Source organism: Miscanthus floridulus, chromosome 10, assembly GCF_019320115.1.
Source record: "Miscanthus floridulus cultivar M001 chromosome 10, ASM1932011v1, whole genome shotgun sequence".
In the NCBI taxonomy this organism is placed as follows: Eukaryota; Viridiplantae; Streptophyta; class Magnoliopsida; order Poales; family Poaceae; genus Miscanthus; species Miscanthus floridulus.
The window spans coordinates 114,068,088-114,087,248 of record NC_089589.1 but is presented as its reverse complement, the minus strand read 5'-3'; the positions used below and the strand labels follow the sequence as shown (position 1 = coordinate 114,087,248).

Here is a 19,161-nt window from a genome sequence, read left to right as displayed (position 1 = left end):
TAAGAAAACGAGTTAAAGAGCGTGCTATAAGTTAAAGAATAGAAAATGTAGCATGGTGATCTACAGAATCAATTTTCATCTTATATGTGAACTTTAGAAAGTCGTGGAATATCAAAATTCCAAGTCAAATAGCCTAATCCATTAAATAGATTCCAATTCCTCTAAAATGAAAGGATCCAAATGGCCCCTAAATGAAATTGCCTGATGTTTTAAGAATTTATAGGATTTATTTTTTTCTAGCGCATTTATCGTGGAGAATTAGTAATACTAAAATTAAAATTCTAGTCTTCTATATTGCTGCATTGATGACAGCTGACTTATTACAATAGGTTGGCAGATATTGTCCTAACGGAGCTCTCTGCAATCCACTTGCTCGGTAACCTTCAATTCGAGTCGCATTTGCACAGCTGTAAATTTTGGCGTGCTTAAGCCTGACACATCTCCTGTGCCTCAAAATTCCACAAGCTATTCAGAAACAGAAACCGTTCTATTCTATTTCCACACTAAGCTACAGAAAATTGTCCAAGACACCAGGTCAAGATCTTCAACCTCATTCATCCGTTACGTTGCAATCGTTGAAGTAACCTAACTTCAAACATGGCCAGAAGTTCCTTGACTTTGAAGCACAATTGATTTGACAGTTAGACCATTAGCTAAGATACGTCAACATCTTTTGGACATTTTAGAACTTTTCTTTTACTTTATTATCTGTGTTCTATATATATATGTATCACATCCTCTGCTCTTAATATACAGAACTAAAAGATGGCGTTTCCTTGCATTCCTATCCTTCTACTGGCTGCCTTATTACCAGCGGAACCTGCAGCAGGTTCCTCGTCGGGCCATAGCTATGCCAGTGACTCTGCTGCTCTGCTTGCTTTCAAAGCGCAGGTAGCAGATCCTCGCGGTATCCTTGGCAGCAATTGGACTTCAGACTCCTCGTTCTGCCACTGGATTGGTGTCTCATGCAGTCGGCGTCGGCAGCGTGTCGCTGCCTTGGCACTGCCCAACCTTCCCCTTAAAGGAGAGATTTCTCCTCATCTTGGTAATCTCTCTTTTGTTTCTGTCCTTAACCTTACAAACACAAGCCTCACCGGTTCCATCCCAGGTGATCTCGGTAGATTGAAACGTCTAAAAGTTCTTTCTCTTGGCCATAATAGCCTTTCAAGCACTGTGCCGTCTACTATAGGAAATCTCACTGGACTCGAAGTTCTTAGTTTAAGGTACAACCACCTTTCTGGGCATATCCCACCAGAGCTGGGAAATTTGGCTAATCTTAGGCTGATAGATTTGCTGCACAATCTGTTAACTGGTCCAGTGCCAAAGAACATGTTTAACAACACTACCCGCTTAATTTACATAAACTTTGGGAACAACAGTCTATCAGGACCGATACCCAGTGTTATTGGCTCATTGCGCATGCTTGAATACCTTGTATTGAGCCGAAACCAGTTATCAGGACCAGTAGCACCATCCATCTTCAACATGTCCAGAATACAAGATTTAGATCTTGGTGGCAACAATCTTACTGGATCAATTCCTAGCAATAAAAGCTTTAGTCTCCCCCTGTTGCGATTCCTGTCCCTCTATGACAATAATTTCACTGGTCCAATCCCATATGGACTCATAACATCCCCCTACCTCCAACAACTTTATCTCTCTTATAATTCCTTTGTAGATGTTGTGCCACCATGGTTGGCCAAGTTGCCAAACCTTGCCATTCTTTCATTGGCTTCTAATCCTCTTATTGGGACGATTCCACCTGTGCTCTGCAACCTTACCACACTGATCGAAATGGAATTGGCATATTGTAATCTAACTGGAGAGATTCCATCAGAGTTGGGGGAAATGAAAGAGCTCTCAAGGATACATCTATCAAGAAATCAATTGACTGGTTTTATCCCTGCTTCAGTTGGCAACTTATCAAAATTATCTTTTTTAGTATTCCATGATAATCTATTAAGCGGAACAGTACCGTTAACAATTGGCAACATCAGATCTCTTAACATTCTCAGTCTTGGATGGAACCTCCTTGAAGGTGAGCTTGACTTTTTCACCACTCTTTCTAACTGTAAACAACTCCAGTTCATTGACATATCTAATTGTTATTTCACTAGCAATCTTCCATACTACATCGGTAACCTCTCTATACAACTAACGATTCTCATAGCATATGAAAACAAGTTAACAGGAAGCCTTCCTGCTACTATATCCAATCTTAGTGCTCTCAACTCCATATATCTTTCACATAACCAGCTTAGTGGGATAATCCCAGAATCAATTACAACACTGGGGAATCTCCAGTTCCTTGACCTTGGCATTAACAAGATCACTGGACCAATCCCAACACAAATTGCAATGCTAGGGAACCTAGAACGATTTTTTCTTGACCAAAATAAGCTTTCTGGTTCTATTCCAGACGGCATTGGCAACCTTAGCGGGTTAGAGTACTTTTATGTGTCTAGTAACCAATTATCTTCAACTATACCACCAATCATATTCCAATTCAACCAACTTATCGAACTTAACCTATCCCACAACTACTTAACTGGTGTGTTGCCATCTGATATTAGCAATCTGGTAGACATTGACTTAATGGATATCTCTTCTAATCACTTGTTTGCTAGCCTTCCCAATTCATCGGGACCTCTTCAAATGACCTACTTGAATCTGTCATATAACATGTTCAATGGCTCAATTCCTGACTCTTTTAAGATGCTATCAAGTATAGACACACTTGACCTGTCCTGGAACCATTTGTCTGGTGACATTCCAAGGTACTTAGCAAATCTTACCTACCTCAAAAACCTTAACCTCTCATACAATAATCTGCAAGGTCAGATACCAGAGGGTGGTGTTTTCACAAACATTACTCTGCAGTCTTTGATGGGCAACTCTGGGCTGTGTGGTGATTCTCGTTTAGGATTTTCACCTTGTCCAGGAAATTCTTACTCAGCTCTTTCACACATCCTAAAGTTCATACTCCCTGCAACTGCAACTGTGGCACTATGTCTTATAGCTATTTGCTTATACCTGATGATCACAAAGAAAAAATCAAAGCAGAGGGAGGTAATGGGTTCTGCCAGGATGGTTGATGCTATTGGCCATGATATAATCTCCTACCATGATATTGTGCGTGCTACTGGTAATTTCAGTGAGGAAAATTTGGTGGGATCTGGAAGCTTTGGTAAAGTTTACATGGCCCAACTGGGTGACAATTTGGGTGTTGCAATAAAAGTTCTGAATATGCAGCTTCAGCAGGCTGTGAGGAGTTTCGATGCTGAATGCCAAGTATTGCGCATGGCTCGGCACCGCAACTTGATAAGAATTATTAACACCTGTTTGTCGATGTTTCACCACCGATAGCCTGCCACGGGGATACCCGAGGCAGTATGTTTGGGCTTCAGCGTATGCGGAACTCGACGGTGAACGCGAGAGACAGTCGATTTATCCTGGTTCAGGCCCTCGACTATAGTCGAGTAACGACCCTACGTCCAGCCGGCGTTAGCCTCTGCGTTGGATTGATTATGAAGTATTGTGTACAAAAAGAATTGTCCTCTCTTAGGAGCCCTGCCCTCCTTTATATAGTTAGGAGGCCAGAGTCCTAATCGGTTTACAATGAGATTTCCTAGTAGGATTACTGAATAGTACTACTACTAAGATTACATGGGAAGAATCATAGTTGGACTAGATCTTCTCTCTCCCTTGCAGGGTATCCTATGGGTCCCGCATCGACACTGTTCCAACCTAGACTTTAGAGCACTGGTACTTGAGTACATGCACGGAGCCAGCGGTGGGGCTAGGGGGGCTCCAGCCCCCCTACCGCTCGCGAGCAAGCGAAGCCCCGTAGAGTTGCCGTCTGAAATTTCAGCTGTAGATGTACAGGTAGGAGGGGCTGAGATTTGCTGAACCTCTTTTCTTACTAATTGCCGTTGTTTAGCCTCTCCTAAATTTTTTCCTAGCTTCGTCCCTGCCTAATGGTAGCTTGCAGGCACACCTGCACAGTGAAGGCACGCCACACCTTGGGTTCCTTAAGAGATTAGACATCATGCTAGATGTGTCGATGGCAATGGAGTATCTGCACCATGAGCACTATGAGGTAGTCCTACACTGTGACTTAGCCTAGCAATGTGCTATTTGACGAAGAAATGACATTGCAAAACTGCTCCTAGGTGAGGAGAGCTCCATGATTTCAGCAAGCATGCCTGGAACAATAGGATACATGGCACCAGGTATCCCACTAATTTCACTTGCACAGTTACACTGTTATTTATTATTGATAATGTGTAATGATGCTGTTGTGGCTAACCTACGGTGATACTATTGCTGGTCACCAGAATATGGCTCCATGGGTAAAGCCTCAAGGAAGAGTGATGTATTCAGCTTCGGTATCATGTTACTGGAAATCTTCACCAGAAAGATGCCAACTGATTCAATGTTTGCTGGAGAAATTAGATTGTTTTTTTCGATTATGTGTTGGCCTCCTCAATTGGCCATGATCCCCTTATATTTATAAGGAGGGGTGGTCTTATCCCACGAGGAGTCGAGATCCCTTCCAAAAAGCATCAAAATACAACGCAATCTCATACTGGCCGGCAAAACCGGCTTAACTGGTTTGTGAGGGTGAAATCTTCCTGAGCGCATAATTTCTTCATCCGAGCACCAAATTGGATGTTCTATATATGTTTTTTGATCATCTTGATGAGAGGAACACAAGGGTGCAGTTCATTTTCACAAATTAGAGATGTTTACAGAACCGACTTTGCCGGTTTGGGAAACAGGCTAAACTTATGCATTCTTATAAGTTACCAAAAGAAGCTTAGCCGGTTGAGGAAATTAGCTAAGTCAGTTTCGGCTATACATCTTGGGATTAGCCTCTTCTGACAATTTTGGTTGTCAACATATACCCCCTGTTTTTACTAAAGCTTGTGTACTAAATAAACACGTTATGAACCAAAATTGACTCATCATGGTGATTATCTTGTCGTAGAGTTTGTCATCCGACTAGTAGATTAGCAATCTGTGCACATGAATCAGAAGGATATAACACACGAGACACAAATGTATACTGACTTCGGTATGAGGTACCCAACGTTCAATGCGGAATGCTCCTTGTATATCATATGCTCGGGGTTTACAAGAATGTTGATGTGTTAGTCTAGGGTTCCTAGCAATGAATGCTGAAGCTATCAATCTATAATTTCCTAGTTTGTTACAAGGAGATTCTATCAGATCAACGTAAATTACTTGGCTTCCATGGCTATCTAGTCGATATCTTCCTCTCCAACTAGTTGATGCACCCTATTCGGCTTGGCCTCTTCCTTAGTAGGCTCAGACCACCCTGTAGGGCTTTATCTCCTGGTGGCGAGGGTACCTAGGGCCCAATATACCGACACATCTCAAGTGTATTAGCTATGCCTTTGCTTCTAGGGCATATAACTCCATTGGGCTCAAAAATCAATTTTGCTTCAAGGAAAAAAAATTCTGCTTTCTACCATCACTGATATCTTGTTTTTTGTTGCTATGAACTTATTGAAGGACCGAGCAAGTCGATCCAAAGGGGGAGTGAATGGGAGGCAAACAAAATTCATGTAAAATGACTGTTGTCCCAAACAACCCTCCAAAACACCAAATCTCACACAAGTGGTGCCCTCGAGCCAATTGGTGGCTGGATGTTCTTGGTGATGACTAGATGTTGGGGGACGCCCTTGGAACACTGCCCTGTCCTTACCCTCATCCGAGAACCGAGCCCTCAACCTGTTCCCCCCCCCCCCCCCAGCCTAGGAGGTGGCCCTTGTGGCGCCACCCGTCGTGGCCTGGACGCTGCCCCCGGCGGAACCCTTGCTAACTTGCTCGACCATGGATGCCATGGGCGAGGACGCCTCGCTAACTCCCTGAGCAAAGGTAAACCTATGTCTTTGCAGGTTGAACATCGCCCGGGAGGCCATTCGGGGGAAGGGCGGCCGCTGCAGAGCCAGCTTCGTCGCCATGAGACAGATGATGAAAAGCAGTGGTCCCCGGGAACGGAATCCCCGATGGCGTCAAGAGAGTAGTTGGGGGGAGCACGGGGAATGTCCGTTGTGCCCTCGTGTCCTCATAGGGAGGTGCCTGGACGTACCGGCAAAGGCAAGGTGTAATTTCACCAAGCCCCCGGGTATGTCCTATAAATACCTAGTGGTTGGCACTGTAGTGGATGATGAATTAATGGCCATTTACTCCAGAATTTATTACTGCCCCCATTTTACTCCAGATCGTGCTCATTGATCAGGTAAGATAATTACATGATCCTATTGGTACGAGTAAATCAGTACATATCAGGTGCATAGTGTTACTGAGAGGTTAAGAAAAACTGAGACGCATGCTGAGGTCTAAGCAAAATATTGCAAACCGTAGTAATCTGAAATCTAGTATCAGTAGCAACTAGGTATAACCATGCAATCATCTTACATTTTCTGGTCAAACATTGGTTCACATGTTCACATAGTTGTCCCCTCTTAAGGAAACAATATTTAAATTCACGAGTTGATTCAAATGACTGCGAATGTGAAGGTCAAGCTATGGATGGAAGAAGGGCGACTACTCGACCTAGTAGATCGCAATCTAGGTGGCGTCTACAACCTTGAAGAGCTGGAGAAGGTTACCCAGATAGCACTTCTCTGCACCCACATGGAACCTAATCAACGCCCTACAATGTCAGAGGTCGTGCAGATGCCAGAAGGAGAGATTGTCCCAGCAGAGCTGTGGGAGGAATGGCAGCTGGCTGAGCTCAAACGATGACAACAGTATGAGATAAGGCAACAGGGCAAACTATTCAAATACAGTGAAGAGTCTGAGTCTCCAAACATCCAGGAAGCCATTGAGCTCTCAACTGGCAGATGAGCTGTCATAAGAAAGTGACATGATTTTCACTTGTTCCTTAAGTAGAAAGCCCACAAGGAAACTTCAGGAGTACGCACTACAAATGTTGACTATTAGGAACAGTCTATAAGGTCCTGATGTAATAGCTTTGCACAAGTAACTCCATCTGTATGCTGTGAATACAACGATAGGACCACACCTAGCTCAGACCATGTATATATTAAGACTATAGACTGTTCTACATTTGAATTGCATTCTGTATTAGTGCATAACTCTGAAATTCTCTGTTGTGTGTGTGTAAAACTTAAAAGCCTTGAAAAAAAACAAAATTTAGCTTAAAAAGCCAAAAACTTCAGCAATAATATAAAGAACTTTTACTCACAGTGTGCTGTATAGCAGTTATCTTATAACAATGGAATAGACCCATCACTGGTAAGTATGGAAGGACCAATGGAATGGAACCTTATCCAGATTGACACCATACAGTAACTTTCCTTTGGACTAAGTATGTAAGTATAAAATTCAAGAAACAAATGATGATCATATGGAGGTTTCAGAAAATAATCATGTGGAGCTTAGAATCAAACATATTCAGTAAGGACCCATAAAAAGAGCTAAAACCTAAGACAACTTCAATTAAGAATTAACAAATGTGGAGAAATCCCACAATAAAAAATGACTGTATTTGTGTAGACAGCAACGGTTCACTGAAATACCAGCAATCACAGAGATTTATCTAACTAGGGATGAAGAATCAACTTAGAAGTTAGGAGTTAGAACTATTAAAGACAGACACCATCAACGAGGTTCAAATAACAACAGTTAAGTTAGAAAGTACTACCGCCATCCCAGAAAGGATGCAATTCTAGAATAGTGCCCAGTCAAACCTTCTTAAGTTTGACCACATTTATATACAAAGATACTAATATTTAACATATTAAATATGTATCATTCAATTCATCAATGAATATATTTTCATAGTATACCTATTTGAAGTCATCAATGTCGATATTATTTTCTATAAACTTGTCAAAGTTAAGACAGGTCGACTTAACCACACCTAGAATTGCATCTTTTATAGGATCAAGGGAGTAGAACATAGATAAGAAGCATCTGCATGTACAAAGTTTCAATTATTGTAATATCAAATACATATTTCAGAACAAGGTACCGTGGGTAAACTAACCTTAACTCCATCATACAGGATGCAGGTCATATAACATTGATATCTTCAGAGTATTTAAGAAAGACCTGTTACCCTGTAGAAACATAAAGATTCACAAGAGTTGCATCAAACAAATTAAAATAAGGCTCAACTGAAATACTACTATGATCCTGCGGATATCACAATTTATGTGCCCATATGAACAACTTACTTTCTTTCTATTCACATGGTTTATGCAAAAGCAGACCCCATACAAATCCTCAAGCAGCTCTTATCCAATCCATTAATCAATATCTGGTCATCTTAACCTTGACATGGGTATTTTATAAGATCATCGAGAATGCAAGAGCAAAAAAAAAAAAAAAATAGACAAAGTAATACTGAAAAAACTTTATATTATAGTTCATGGCACCAAATAAGAAAGGGGCTATTGCGTTCTTGCCCCTAGTTTGAACCCCAATTGTGATTTTACCCCCATTTTTAGCCACTTTGTGTTTTTACCCCTGCTTTTCCAAAACGAAGGCTCCGTTTACCCCTACTCCGTGAACAGCAGGTAACGGTGTTAAAAAAGTTAACAGATGACAAGTTTGCCCTTCCGAATATTGCGTTTTTGCCCCTATTTCAAACCACAATTGTGATTTTACACCCACTTTCTTCCACTTTGTGTTTTAACCCTACTTTTCCAAAACGAAGGCTCCGTTTACCCTAATTCTTAACTCAGTTATCTACATCCGGATCAAAGCAACTAAAAATTAACAAAAGGCCTGTGAAAAAACAAACTTACCCCTTATCTCTCGGTCGTCTCTCTCAGGGTCGTCCCTCTCAACGCTAGCAGGCAGCGGGCGGCTGGGTGCGGCGGCGGAAGGGCAGCGTCGGGCCGTCGGGCGGGCGCTGCGAGCGGGCGCGTGGGGCCAGGCGGAGGAAGCGGCGTGGGCACGCGTGGCTTAGCCTGACATGGGCGCGCAACCAGGCACGCGGTTCTACTTGGCGCGGGCGCGCGCAGCCAGGCACGTGGCTCTGCTTGGCGCGGGCGCGCGCGGCTTGGCCGACGTCACGGGCGCACATCTCGTGAAAGCAGCCGACCATGGAGCCGACCATGGGTGCGACCAAGCAGCATGGTCGGCTGCTTCCACGAGACGCGCGTCCGCGCCAAGCAGAGCCGCGTGCCTAGCTACGCGTGCCCGCGCCAAGCAGAGCCGCGTGCCTGGCTGCGCGCCCACGTAAGCTAAGCCGCGCGCGCCCGCGCCGCTTCCTCCGCCTGGCCGCACGCGCCCGCTCGCCGCACGCGACCAACCGGCCGCTACCTGCTAGCGTTGAGAGGGACGACCCTGAGAGAGACGACCGAGAGATAAGGGGTAAGTTTGTCTTTTTACAGGTCTTTTGTTAATTTTTAGTTGTTTTGATCCGGATGTAGATAACTGAGTTAAGAATTAGGGTAAACGGAGCCTTCGTTTTGGAAAAGTAGGGGTAAAAACACAAAGTGAAAGAAAGCGGGGGTAAAATCACAATTGTGATTTGAAATAGGGGCAAAAACGCAATATTCGGAAGGGCAAAATTGTCATCTGTTAACTTTTTTAACACCGTTACCTGCTGTTCACGGAGTAGGGGTAAACGGAGCATTCGTTTTAGAAAAGCAGGGGTAAAAACACAAAGTGAAAGAAAATGAGAGTAAAATCACAATTGAGGTTCAAAATAGGGGCAAGAACACAATAGCCCCTTTCAGATATTTCAGAAGCTAGAGCATATCTATTGCTTTCATAGCATGAATTGATGATGCTTGTATAAGTTGCATGGTCAACAGCATAATGCTTGTCGAGAACATTTTTAAGGAAAAGACTAGCAGCATCCAAATTGCCAACAGTACTGAGCTTTCTCACTAGTGCATCTGCTGTATGAGCCTGTTGCCGTTTGTCCAGTCTATCCAAGAATGATACAACAATGGTTGTCTTATCCCTCCTGCAATATTCATAAGCTAAAGTGACACAAGTCACATCGCATGGCAATAAATGTTTATCAAGCATGGTCTCAAATAACGCCCTTGCTTCCTCTAGTCTTGATTCCTTGCATAACCCACTTATTAGTGCCCCATAAGTTATAGAGTCAGGAAGGCATCCATGTTGAACCATCCTCTCAAAGACCTTGAGAGCCGAGGTCGATTTGCCAACTCTACAGTATCCTGCAATCATCGAGGTATAAGTTTGCTTGGTTGGCACTAACCCTACCGAAAGACATTTGTCAAAGAGCTGCTGACTTTGTTCCATTTGCCTCTGCTGACAATACATAGCAATGATGGTGGTATATGTGTCTATATCAGGATGGCAACTGTTTCCTGCCATCTGGTTGAACAAATCAAGAGCATAAGTTATGTGGCCCTGTTTGCAATGTTCAGTTATCAGCATAGTGTATGTCACCTTATCAGGATGCAGCCCCTGACTAGTGGCCATCCGGAGCACCTTGTAAGCCTCTTGAATCCTTCCCTTCTTGCAAAATTCCCCAATAATGGCATTATATGTGTAAATATTGGGCAGGAAGCCTTCCAGTTTCATCTTATTCATCAGCTCAAAGGCACGGTCGAAGCTGCCTCCTCTGCAGTGCCCATCGATCAGCGTAGTGTATGTGTTTGTGTTTGGGGCCAGTCCCTGCTCAACCATCCTCCCCAACAGCATCTCAGCTCGAGCAATCTTCCCCTCTTTGCAGTACCCTCCAATCATCACAGTGTACGTGTGCACGTTCGGCTTGTACGAGCTACTCTTAACAAGCTTCAAGAACAGCCGGAACGCCCGCTCCGTCCACCCAATCTTACACAACCCATCGATGAGCGACGTATGTGTGTACACGTTCGGCTTCAACCCCTTCCCCACCATCTCCTCCAGCACATGGAACGCCTGCTTGACATAGCTTCTTTTGCACAGACCATCGATCCACGCGGTGTAGTTCACCACGTTCGGCAGCGTGCCCATCTCCGCCATCCTCCCGAACAGCCCAGGCACGTCCCTGAACCGTCCCTGCCGGCAGAACGCGCGCATGACGACCGTGCACGTGGCGCTGTCCAGGGAGAACCCCTCCCGCCACATCGCCGCCAGCAGGGCGTCGGCCTCCTCGAACCGACCCTCCCGGCAGCACCCGAGGACGAGCGCCCGGAAGCTGCGTGCGTCGGGGCGCACGCCCATTCCGTCGAACGCCTGGCGCGCGTGCGCGAAGCAGCCGCCCGGGTGGTGGCGCCGCAGCCCGACGCGGAGCACCCAGTTGGCCGTCTCGACGGCGAGCGGGAGCCCGTGGCTCCGCAGCTCGAGCAGCATGTCCGCGGCCTCCCGCAGGCGCCCGCGCTCCGCGAACGCGGCCACCATCGCGCGCGCCGCCTCGTGCGCCATCGGCAGGTTCCCCTCGCGCGACGAATAAGGTGGCGGCCGTCGCGTAGAGCCGCATCAGGTGGCAGAGGTCCGGGCGGGCGGACAGGCGGCGGAAGAGCGCCAGCGCCGCCGCGGAGCCCTCGGTGTCCGCGACGGACGGAAGCAACGCGATGGCGTCGTCCGGGGCGAGCAAGGCCGGGTCCAGGCCGGGGACGGGAGCGGTGGGGATGGTGGTGTCGGAGGAGGAGGGAGCGGGGTCGGGAGGTGAGGAGGCCGTGGTGGCTGCGCTGGTGGAGAGAGGTAGGGGTTTGGGATGGAGGAGGAGGCGGCGGACATGGCGATGGCGGGGGAGCATCTCTGTCAGTCTGAATGTGACTCTGAATGGAAATGGCGCCCCTCTAGCGGAGACGTTGAGAAACCGCCTTCCCGTGGAGAACGTGGAAACATATGGAGCCCGATACGTCTCCTGATCCCGAATACGGATTTCGGCTGAGGATTTTGTTCACGATTTGGACCGTTGCAGTTCTGCTGTACTGAGACTGTTTCCAACAATACAACATAAACACAACACCCATTTATCTGATTTAGGTGTTGCACAGTAAAAGAACCGCACCTAAAATTTATCTTCTCCAACGGACGACCCAAATCACTGTACACCGGTAAAAATATCTCCTCTCCTCTCTCTGCCCCTCGTCACTTCTCTTCCCTTCCCTCCCTCTTCCTCCCGATCTCCCCTTGCCCTCTCTCTCTCTTCCTCGCTCGTCGCCGGCCGCAGATCCCGCGCCTCCCTGATCGCGCCGAGGAGGCTCGCGGTGGCGGGTGGCGGGGAGGCAGGACGCCACACCGGGGCGGGCTTCGACGCGCCAGGGCTGGGCAGCCGCTCTGGGGCCAGCTCGCCTCGCCGGCCAGGGTGAGCGGTGGCGGGGCCCAGATCCGCGCACCCCCGCCTCCTCCTGACCGCACCAGAGCAGGGCAACGCGCGGAGGTGGTGGTGGGCCGCCGCGCCGAGGTGGAGGCTGGCCGCTGCGCCGGGGCAGGGCTGTCGCCCAGAGCAGGTCAACGCGCCCGCGCTCGATCCCGTGCAGAAGAGGGAGATGGCGGAGGTGAGGAGGATGGCGTGGCCGAGGTGGGCCACAGCGCGGGGTAGGGTGTTGCGCCACTGCGGCTCCGACGGGCCCACCACTACATGTTTGCGTCGTCTCTCTTCGAAGACGCCGAGCACCCAGAATGCGTACTGTGGTTTCGGTCTTCCGTTGGAGGATGGTTTTGGCTACTCAAAACACTGTGTAGGACGCATTTTGCGTTTGGGTCACGCCGTTGGAGACAGTCTAATACGCTTTCGTCAGCCTCGCCGGCCGCCGCCCGCGCACCAATCGTGCTCACCCTGCTGCCTGGCGCCGCACCCGCGCTTCCAGTTGGAGCTCCTCAAGGGAAACGAATTCTTGTCGTGGTGCCGCACCTGGATTTCGGAATCGATGCTGCTTCGAATGGCTCCCCATATTGTCAGCATCCGCCAAGTAATTTCTTCATCACTTCATCGGTTGATGGTGTTTATCCTGCAGCGAAGAGTATAATTTGTGGGTTCATGTGTTGGGGAACTTTTGTTATCACTCGTCTCTATGGATCTATTGTTGTAGAGAAGGGAGGATGGAGTATGCAGATTATTAGGCACTACAACACGTGTGAGAGCTAGATTTGGACAACATAAAATTAGCCTTGGGCCGCCTCTAGAAAGTTCTCAACTCAAAGCCCAACAACACCACCAGGCCAGGCAGGCCCACGCTTCCAGTTCCTTCTCCTCCATCTGCGGCGCCGCCGACCATCACTACCACCTGTTCCACCGCCACGGCCCACGCCCTCCGCCGCCATGAGGCCTGTCGAATTCGCCGTCGGAGATGACCTCGCCGTGGTCGCCAAGGTCCTCGGTCGGACAACTCCATGGATCACGCGCCCGCCGCCGTCTAGGTCAGGGCGCATCGCCCACGGGCCCGATGACCATGAGCTGCCTGTTCCCCTATTCACTTCTCATTAGGCTTATAAATACTTCCTCTATTCACTCAAGGAATTACTTTTGCTCATTCCAACAGCTGAGAAACACCCTTGAGAGTGTCAAGAAGAGCAAGGTCCTAGTGAGGTGATTGAAATTTGAGAATCCAAGAGAGATTCCTCATTAGTGAAAGCAAGAGTAGCAAAGTGTGCATCCACCCTTCTCATTAGGTTTGTCGTGATCAAGTGAGAGTTCGTGCTTGTTATTCTTGATGATTGCCATCACCTAGACGGCTTGGTGGTGATTGGGAGTTTGGTGATCATCTAGCGGAGCTTGTGGATGACCCAACTCAAGTTGTGAGCGGTTGTGGGTGATTCACCACGACAGAGTGTCAAAGAATCAACCCGTAGAGAGCACTTAATCCTTGCGCGGATCAAGGGGGAGCTACACCCTTGCGCGGGTGCTCCAACGAGGACTAGTGGGGAGTGGCGACTCTCCGATACCTCGGCAAAACATCGCTGCGTTCCTCCTTCTTTATTTATTTTGAGCATTTACTTTGAGCAATTCAATTCTTGTCTTTACATTTATAGAATTGCCATGCTAGAGTAGAATTGAAACTTAAGTTGTAAGACTTTTTGTGCGGTAGAATATTAGAAACACTTTCTTGGCAAAAGGGGTCAAGTGGGCTAACCGTAGGGTTTAATTATTGTAAAGAAATTTAAAATTAGCCCAATTTACCTCCCTCTTGGACATCTTGATCCTTTCAGATACCATGGAATTTTACGTACTCTCTCCATTTTAGTCGCTTTGACTTTTTTTGGTATATTCATTTTGCTATACACTAGGAAGGCCGTGCCAAGGTTGTGCTTAAAAAAATCTAGATATAATATATGTCTACATACATAGCAAAATTGATATACCAAAAAAGTCAAAGCGATTTATAATTTGAAACTGAGGAAGTATGATAGTATGTCCAATTCGGGATAAATCGTAGGATTGATATTCGACCAGTAGTGTTATGGTATCATAAGAATTTAGGATATAGATCAGGATATTAACAACTTTGGATGGTTCTAGTCCAGTGGAGCAGGACGTGCTTGCTGAATAATGTTGTAAGCGTACGCTGGACAAAGTAGTTTTGTAAGAGTCTTTTATGTATCTTTTAAACTATTCATTAAAATAGTGTTTGTACTATTTATATTGCAATTTGTGCAAATTTTGAATTGAATTATTGAATTTCTGACTTTATATGGTATTTAGTACCTGTATGCCTAATTGCAGATCAAATTTTATAATTATTTATCGAATTATTAAATGGAGTTTACCGAATTGCATGTAAAAGTTTTGGTGTGGCATATCCTTCGGTAAAATCCTAGGTCCGACACTAATAAAAAATGGTTAAACTTATATAGATTTTGGATTATCGACGAATACGGGAAATGAAACGCTATCTCGATTTGACGTAAAAACCACGTAGTCCTCGACTCTAGCAGTTGTCACGTCTCTATTGTCTGCCCCTTTATGGTCATAAAGTGCGCTAAAACAAATACTAGAGACAATAAAAATATGTTTTACAGAAGACTAGATATTGTTCACCACTTCAGCTTGAATCTTATGCAGATTATTAGGCGCTACAACGCGTGTTAGAGCTAGATTTGGACAACATAAAATAAGCCTTGGGCCGCCTCTAGAAAGTTCTCAACTCAAAGCCCAACAACACCACCAGGCCCAGGCAGGCCCACGCTTCCAGTTCCTTCTCCTCCATCTGCGGCGCCGCCGACCATCACCACTACCGTTCCACCGCCCACGGCCCACGCCCTCCGCCGCCATGAGGCCTGTCGAATTCGCCGTCGGAGATGACCTCGCCGTGGTCGCCAAGGTCCTCGGTCGGACAACTCCATGGATCACGAGCCCGTCGCCGTCTAGGTCAGGGCGAATCGCCCACGGGCCCGATGACCGTGAGCTGCCTGTTCCCCTCACGATTCCCCTTGATTTCGCTTGGATGTTTGGGAGGGTTTTCACTGGAGACTTCGTTGGTGAGTGTAGAGACGGAGGAGTCGGCGCTGGTGATCACGGGCTCTAATGCAGCAAGACGAACATCAACTAGTAATCTAGTATGGTACGGTAATAGTACTGCAGAGCAGCAGAGGTTAACACATCCTTCGGTAAGTCTCGCCCAAACAGAAACTGCATACTGTGGTAGTTCAAGAAACTGACAAAATAACACCAAGTTTTGCATTATTACACAATGTCAGAGTCTTACATGCAAATCCATTTGAGACTGAATCAAGAACACACATAAACAACACTCCAGATGGCCAGTCTCATGTGGAATTGTCAACTTCCGCAGGAATTGGAAAGAGCTCCTGATTTCCAGTTTCCACACAGGCCTCATCCATGTAAGTTACTCAACATGGAAACAACAGTGCAAATGCCAGAGTACACGGATGAACCAACACAGTACATGACAGTCTTAGAAGTACGCGGCAACAGCATGATCTGACATTATGACCTGAGATACACATACACATACTGTGGTTAACAGCATTACACAGGACGCGAAGAGCGATGTACCATCTTGATCCCGTTGTGGTATGGAATGCCAGGCTGCATCACTTGTTGTCATCCTTTCCCTTTGGCAATCGAGGAGCCTCCCATAGATGAGACGGACATTCATTCCTGGTGTGGCAAAAGTATATGAATACTGTCAAGTACATGGTGGTGACTGCTGGTGCAATTTGAAGCGACAGAGTAGCGATTACCTTGTGTTTGGATCAACTTTCAGCTTCAGTAGTGATCTCACTTTGAACCGCTGCCGATGTAGTCTCCTCGTCAACTGGTTGCGCTTGAGCATCATCTCTGGCTCCAGCATCGGTGCTGCTCAGAGTAACAGTTGCAGCATTTTCTGTCACTTCATGGACTGCTTGAACATCATAGTCTTCTTGTATGCCGTTGATAAAGAGGTCGATCTGACTGAGGTGCTCTGCAACTGCTTCTCTCACCGCCTTCACGATCTCCTTGATCGACGTAGGGGTCTCTCACCGCCTTCACCGCTGTAACTCTTGTTCTCTCATCTCCCTTGGGCAATTGAGTTACCTCCAGAGATGAGACGACTGATCATTCCTGGTGCAACGAGTGTATATGGAAACCCTCAGAGTGTATATGGAAACTGTCAAGAAAATGGTGTTGACAGCAAGCAGAATTTCAAGCAACATAGTAGTAGTGATTACCCTGTCTTTTAGAGCTAAGCGTCGCCTAATTGGATCAACTTTCAGCTTCAGTAATCTCACATTCAATTGCTGTTGTAGCCTCCTCACCAACTGCTTGAGCATCATTTTCAGCTCCAGCGTTGGTTCTGCTTGAAGTCCCAATTTTAATTTCTTTCACTTCATCATCAGCTTCTTGGACATCATCTTGTTCAATGCCATTGATGAAAAGGTCGATCGGGTTGCGATGTCTGGCAACTTGTTTGGTCACTGCGTCCACTGTCATCTTGATGCTGGGGCTGTTGATGTACTGTGCGTTGTAGCACAGGGAAACCTCCGTAAGCCTACCGAGGTTGCTGATACCTGAAGGAACACAGATCTGGCTCGCTGGAGTCGAACAGAACTTCAATTGGAGGTATGTCAGCTTCCACATAGCTCCTGTGCTGAAAGTGAGCCATGGCATTGGGCAGTAGATGGAAAATCTCTGAAGCTCACAGAATCCTTCATTTCCAATCACTATGGGTTGTTCAGGGATGAAGTCGAAGCCTAGTATTAGGCACTGCAAGAAGGGCAAGTCTCCGAGTATTTTCAGATCATCCATCGCTGTTTGCTTGTTACAGATGGTGATTTGCAGGAAAGCTAGACGCCGGAGCCTTTTGAGCCATGGTGGAACACTTGCAAATCTTCCCGCTGTCACCTTGAACTTCTCAAGCCTCCTAGGCGCACCAGACTCTTCAAGGGAGCCCAGGAACTCCATGGAGCAGCCTAGTCCACAGTGAATGGTTAGCGACTTGAGGTTTTTCCAATTTTTGATGGATGACAGTAATGCATTACAGTAGTCTCTGTCAGTGGACTGTTGAAAGGACCATGTAAATGCAAGCACCTTCAACCTTTGTAGATCACGCAGAGCCCTGATGAAGCTTGGAGGTTGTTCTCGGTAAAATCAACAGTAGTGGCTAGTGTTTGTAGCTTGTAGAGATGCCGCACATCGTTTGGGAGCTTTGGCAGCTGCTGACTGTACCAGACACAGATAGTGAACGAGTCTGGGACAAATCAATTGTTTCAAGCAGCAACGAGAGCTGGGGATCTGGATGGTGGAGGACTAAGCTCCGTGGCACCCTACATCTGGTTTCGTCGCCACGGCCTGTTGCTGTTGATGCTGCTGCCACCAAGTTGAGCGTGGTGGTGGTGAACACGAAACCCATCTCTGCAGATTTGGAGGCAAGGAATTGGTGCATAAAATGATTGATGACTTGCCACTGGCTCGTTTCGGCTTCATCCACATTACTGTGTTTGCAATTTGCTGCTACACAGGTCATGACATTCATATCCACTAGCTGCGAGAAGGACGTCTCTGCTTCAGATGATGAGGCAAGGCCTTCACTTATCCATTTCCGGAAGAGACGATCCTTTTAAAACTTGTACCCATAAGGAAACTTGCTCATGTACAGTAATAGTAACCTCAACTCATTGTTAGCAAAGTCATTATTAAAAGCGGATGATAGTGACTGTTCCAACTGTTCAGGTAGCTTGGGCACTTGTCCCTCGCAATAAGTTGCAAAACTTTCATGGTCCTCGTCCTCATCGATGGCTCCTTGCTGCTGCTGCTGCTGCAATTGTTCCTTGATCAGCCAGTCTGCTATAGCAGTTATGAACAACGGTATACCATCACATCTGCTCAAGATTTCATCACAAAATAGCCTCATATTGTCTGGAAGGCAACCATCTACAGAACCAACAACTTTTGCTAGAAGCAGCCTTTCTGAGTCGATCTCATTCAGAGGCTTCGTCTTGTGCAAGGCCATCATAAGAATCGGAGCAACATACCCATGCTATACTTGTACTGCGTGTTGTAATCAATATTCGACTATCAATATTATTATTAGGAAATGCGCCCTTGATTTTTTCCCAGTCTGATGCTTCGCGTATACCATCGATAATGATGAAGTACCTGGCCGACAGCGTTTTGAGAAAGAGATTAGCAAATACTCAATCCATCCCAAATTATAAGACGTTTGACTTTTTTGACATCAAGTTTGACCACTCGTCTTATTCAAAAATTTGTGCAAAATATCACTTCTTTTGTCGTGGCTTGGTTTATTAATAAAAGTTCTTCAAGGATAACTTAAATTTGACTATATTTGCACAATTTTTTTGAATAAGACGAGTGATCAAACTTGAAGCAAAAAAAGTCAAACGTCTTATAATTTGGGATGGAGGGAGTATAATTTTGGATTAAAGATATAATCATCATGCCATAGCTAATCAACTTGATTGTTATTGGTACCGCTTATCTCTCAAGCATTCTGAAACGAGGCGGACTAGGACCTCCATTGTCTTGGCCTGTGACGACGGGTCAGATGACAATGCTGTTGCTGCTGCTGGTTCTGAAACTTGCGAGAGGATATCTTGAAGAAGAAGAAGAATGTTTCTATCAGTCTCCCGTGGCACTTGAGCCATAACGTTGCACTGGAAATAGTCGTAGCATCCTCCACTGGTTTCATGCATGAGTCGGTTGCGGAGCTCCATGGCAAGAGCTGTCTTGCCTATACCCACTGATCCAACGATAGACATGACTCTCAGGCTCCTGTCCAT

General features: G+C 46.3%; 3 pseudogenes; 1 reads left to right on the top strand and 2 right to left on the bottom strand.

Moving 5' to 3' along the window:
• The first annotated feature begins 898 nt into the window (after positions 1-898).
• Positions 899-6,945, top strand: LOC136489337 (probable LRR receptor-like serine/threonine-protein kinase At3g47570; annotated as a pseudogene).
• A 2,611-nt stretch (positions 6,946-9,556) lies between these two features.
• Positions 9,557-11,737, bottom strand: LOC136486996 (pentatricopeptide repeat-containing protein At4g19890-like; annotated as a pseudogene).
• A 4,235-nt stretch (positions 11,738-15,972) lies between these two features.
• Positions 15,973-19,161, bottom strand: LOC136489336 (disease resistance protein RGA5-like; annotated as a pseudogene).